This window comes from Theropithecus gelada, chromosome X (assembly GCF_003255815.1).
Source record: "Theropithecus gelada isolate Dixy chromosome X, Tgel_1.0, whole genome shotgun sequence".
Taxonomy (NCBI): Eukaryota; Metazoa; Chordata; class Mammalia; order Primates; family Cercopithecidae; genus Theropithecus; species Theropithecus gelada.
Genome location: NC_037689.1, coordinates 126017140 through 126022688, shown reverse-complemented (window position 1 = coordinate 126022688; position 5549 = coordinate 126017140). Strand labels below are relative to the sequence as shown.

General features: G+C 36.7%; 1 pseudogene; it reads right to left on the bottom strand.

The window, feature by feature from the left end:
* Positions 1-3239: 3239 nt before the first annotated feature.
* On the bottom strand, positions 3240-4141 carry LOC112615269 (annotated as a pseudogene).
* Positions 4142-5549: the final 1408 nt, after the last annotated feature.

The following is a 5549-nucleotide window of genomic DNA, read 5'->3' as shown; positions in this document are numbered from 1 at the left end:
AACCATTATGGAAAACAGTATGGCGATTCCTCAAGGATCTAGAACTAGAAGTACCATATGACCCAGCCATCCCATTACTGGGTATATACCCAAAGGATTATAAATCATGCTGCTATAAAGACACATGCACACGTATGTTTATTGCAGCACTGTTCACAATAGCAAAGACTTGGAATCAACCCAAATGTCCATCAGTGACAGACTGGATTAAGAAAATATGGCACATATACACCATGGAATACTATGCAGCCATAAAAAAGGATGAGTTTGTGTCCTTTGTAGGGACACGGATGCAGCTGGAAACCATCATTCTCAGCAAACTATTGTAAGAACAGAAAACCAAACACCGCATGTTCTCACTCATAGGTGGGAACTGAGCAATGAGATCACTTGGACTTGAGAAGGGGAACGTCACACACCGGGGCCTATCACAGGGAGGGGGTAGGGGGAGGGATTGCATTGGGAGTTATACCTGATGTAAATGACGAGTTGATGAGTGCAGCACACTAACATGGCACAAGTATACATATGTAACAAACCTGCATGCTATGCACATGTACCCTAGAACTTAAAATATAATTTAAAAAAAAACAAAAACCACAATGAGATACCATCTCATGCCAGTTAGAATGGCGATCCTTAAAAAGTCAGGAAACAACAGATGCTAGAGAGGTTGTGGAAAAATGGGAATGCTTTTACAGCGTTGGTGGGTGTGTAAATTAGTTCAACCACTGTAGAAGTCAGTGTGGTGACTCCTCAAGGATCTAGAACCAGAAATACCATTTGCCCCAGCAATCCCATTACTGGACATATACCCAAAGGATTATAAATCATTCTACGAGAAAGACACATGCACACATATGTTTATTGCAGCACTATTTACAATAGCAAAGACTTGTAACCAACCCAAATGTCCATCAATGATAGACTGGATAAAGAAACTGTGGCACATATATACCATGGAATACTATGCAGCCATAAAAAGGATGAATTCATATCCTTTGCAGGGACATGGATGAAGCTTGAAACCATCATTCTTAGCAAACTATCACAAGATCAGAAAACCAAACACCACATGTTCTCACTCATAAGTGGGAGTTGAACAATGAGAACGCACGGACACAGGGAGGGGAATATCACACACTGCGGCCTGTGGGAGTTGGAGAGCTAGGGGAGGGATAACATTAGGAGAAATACCTAATGTAGGTGATGGGTTGATGGATGCAGCAAACCACCATGGCACGTGTATACCTATGTAACAAAACTGCACGTTCTGAACATGTAACCCAGAACTTAAAGTATAATAATAACAAAAAAAGAATACAGGCTTAAGAGTGAGATTGAGATTTTAACCTTGCCTTTGCCACTTATTAGCTGGTACATGTGGGCAAGTTTAACCGCTCTGTGCCTGTTTCCTTATTTGTGAGCAAGAGTAATGATAATTCTGGTATCTACTTCTTGGGAATAGTTGAGGATAAAAGGCTTAATGTAAGAAAAATGCTTGGCATTGTGAATGATTCTTATGCACTCAATCAAAAGTAGTTATTGCATCAAACACTGGGATGGAAGTACTAATTAGGATTACCCAGAAACTGAGGAATCAAAAAAATGTAGCACATGTTAGGTAAGTAATCTTTATAAATACATTCCATGTATCTATTGAAGCCTGATTTAGCCTTAAATCCAAAACAAAATAGTCAAATAAGGACATGGACTACTAAAGACATTGTGTTTTCGCTGTCAGATTCCTATCTGCAGTGTCATAAAGACAACTGGAACAAGATTTGGACAAGAACTTTTTTCCATTGGTAACTAAATGCTCTTCCTCAGCATTAATTTTAATGGCTAGAGGCTAGTCCATCATGTGGATACCTATGTATCTGTTTAATCAAAATATTGGAAGTGTTTACTTGTTATATTTCATTGCTGCAGAAGCTGATAAATGTATATCAATTTCTATTCTCCTTTTACTTAACAATTGAACTCATAAGTTTAGCTGGACCCATGGATGTCCATCCTAAAACCATGTTTACAACACGACTTTGCAATTTTGGCCATATGATTATTATATTGTAGTCAGTGAATTCTGAGCAGAAGTGGCATATTCCACTTCTTAGTTCTGTCTCTAAAAATAAATGAATGCTATGTGCTACCCTGGGCTTTTCTACCTTCCTCTTGACTGGAAGATGATAACTGGAGCAGTGGCCTTAGATCCAAAGATGAATACTACGTGTTGAGATTAGAAGGGCTGTTTACATAAGAAAGACACAATTGTATCTATTTTTTCATGCCATATATTAAGGGGTCTCTTTTTTATATAACCTATAACTTAAATCAACATGTGAGCAATGCTATGATAATCACTTCTGCATTTGCAAATTTCTGATTATTTCTTTAAGATAAATTCCCTGAAGTAGAAATTCTTATGCATATAGCATACATATTTTGAAGCATTTGCTACATATTTCCAAATAAACCATTAGCAATGTATAAGAGTGCTATTTTTCCCATGTCTACACTGCCTCTAGGTATTGTTACTTTTGTTTTTATCTTTGTCAGTTAATGAGATAAAATATATTATTTTAATTTGCATTTACTTGATGACTTGTGCAGTTAAATATTTTTCTTAAGTTTATTATTTGCATATTTTAAAATTCATTTTCACAAACCTGTTTATAATGTAAGCATATTTACCTTTCACTTTATTTCTATTTTGTAAATACTCCCCTAATTTCTCATTTACCTTTAATGTTTCTTTAGAATTTGTTACTGTTATTATCAAATAAAGTTCTACCAGTGGTTGTCTTTATAGTTTGACCCACTGTGGTCATGCTTTCAAAGCCCAATATTAATAATTATTCACAATACTTTTCAAGTGTGATTTAATGTTTAATGTTTAAATCTTTAGTTCCTATGAAACTGTTTTTGATATATTACCTAATTTTATTTTTAGCATCATTACTACAGATGGGTAGCAGAGTTTTCTCATACCTTTTATACCAGTTCTACTCAACTATGAGCAATATCTCTCCTTTAAAATCAATTTGTAATTGTGTACTTGTGTTTTTGTGTGTCACAATAACTGAGGGGTGCTACTTACATTTAGAATCTGATAATCAGGAATGTTATATTATGAAATATGTGGTATAATATCACACAAAGAAAATATGTCTGGCCAAAAGTATTAAAAGTGTACCAATTCAAAATAAAATATATTCTCATTTTGCTGATTATTATTGTCACCAAAGATAGGTATACAGATGTAGATATAGATTCATAAACTCTCTATTTTGTTCTATCCACTCACATACCTTGACATTGATCTGCTTGGCAACTTCTGACTTGATCTCTCTTGTGTCACATGAGAAGAGAGCCAGGAAGCCATGGGTGTGGGGGTTGATGATGTCGATCTTGTGCAAGGGACATGGTGTACACCTTGCATTTTTGGAGCTTTCCATCTGGGGGCTGCCTGAATTTGGTCTGGGAGTCCATGGGGCTGTAGTTATCGGAGCATGTGAAGGAGTGGCCCAATTTGGACATCTTACCCATTGCTTTGTCAATAGTGATCATGTCACCAGCATGGATCTTGTCTTTGGTCAGGGACTCAATCATCTTCGTGCCTAGGTCATAGATGGTCTCCATCTTTTTGGTTTTGATGGTCAGTTTGCCCACCTTGGAGCCCATTCCTGTCACTGGTCTATCAATCTGGGTCTCAACCACTTCTCTTTGGATGATCTACATCTCTTCCTTGAAGCAAATGCCAAAAGATGGTCCGAAAGCCTGTGTCAGTGCCTTGGTCTTGCTCATCTCCAGGGAGATCTCACTGCCAGTGATGGCTATGAACAAGGTGTCAGGTCCCAGGGCCTAGGCCATGCCTAGGGTGATAGCTGTCTTCCCTGTGCCCAGCTGACCAGCAATGAGGACTGCCCACTTGACAATCTTCACCTTATGGATCATCTCCAGCCCCACACCAGCTGCTCGCTGTGCAGCAAAGCTGACCCACCTTGCCCTGGGAAGCCTGTTGAGCCTCCAAAGCATCATCCAGCCCCAGTCCTCAGATGCGGGAGTGAACACCTCTATGCTCAATCCTCCTCACATCACAGATCTCTGGGACTTTGGTCACGGTCATCACAGTTGCCATGATAAGTCACCAACCACCAATGTCTTTCCTCACTGTTATTTATTTCGTAGCACATCCTGATTCTTCTCAAATTCATTATTTTGACTAATATCTTTTTCTTTCTTGAAAAAACATAATTTGAGAACAATTGTCTCATATCTTGATCAACCAAAATTATTCTTTGTCTAAGTTGAATAATTAGGCAGTATACTTTCTCATCCTTAAATATCTGAAAATGTATTTCTGCTGCTCTCATAGGTGAATGATAGCTGGGCTGGGCATGTAATTATCTTGTCATTTTCTTTCTCCCCCAAACTCCATAGCCAAGCCATTGTTCAGTTGTTTCCCAGCCTTTGGAGTTAGGGAAGATATGAAAAATAAAAGCAGTATTTACTTACTTTAGGGGTAACCTGTTATGATTTTCCTGTGTTCTTCTTGGTTTCTTGGAATAGATAGTTACGGAAATTTTCCTTTTTGATATTAAACGGTAATGTATACATCATATTTCTTTTCATTAATTTCATCAATTTATATAATATATAGGTATGAAGCATATATATGAATATATTTTGTTAGTTATGAAAAGATAGCTATGTGATTTAGTTATTAAAATATATTACATGAAATAGCTTTAGGCCTTTGAATGAGTAAAACCTGGTTTTGAGTCCCAACTCTGTTGTTTACTAGCTATAGGATATTGGGGAAATTCAACAAAGTCACTATGTTTCCATTTCCTAATCAGTAAAGTAATAATAATAATATCAACTTGGCAGAATTGTCGAGAGGAGTAAATGCATTATAACTTAGCATATTTACAACAGCTCTTGACATGAAAGAACCCCTCAATATAATTTGGTATTTTAAATCCTTTCCTACTATCACATTTTAAAATCTAGTGAATACGTTACTCATCTCCAAAAGGTCTTCCCTGATTTTATTTTGTCCCCCTTTTGTCACTCTTTGCCATTAATTTTTCAGTTTTATACGTATAATATACTATTAAATATAATTAAAAATACACAATTATGCATTGCAGATTTTTTTAAGCTTTTCTCCTATTTTTGTTTGTTTTGGTTTTATTTGCTTTTGAGTCAATCAATTTCATAGATAATTTAACATCCAGAGGAACATTTCCTAAGGGAAATAAATTGATAAACTTATGGCAGACGCTGTGTTGCTGCTTTGTTCAATTTTATTCTCTCTTACTATTGGAACTCTCTCAAAGATCTTTACCTAAATTAATTATCTGGTGATGGTATGAATGGATACCCTTTGGCAGATACATCTATGAACTCCTTGTAACAAACAGTTCTCCTTGGCTAAACAAGTATTTATATGCAATGGTTGATTCACGAGATGGTGGCTAGTTTCCAGGATTGAGTGACAGCAGTTTTGTTTGAGCCAGAAGAGTGGTCACAAACTGTCAACC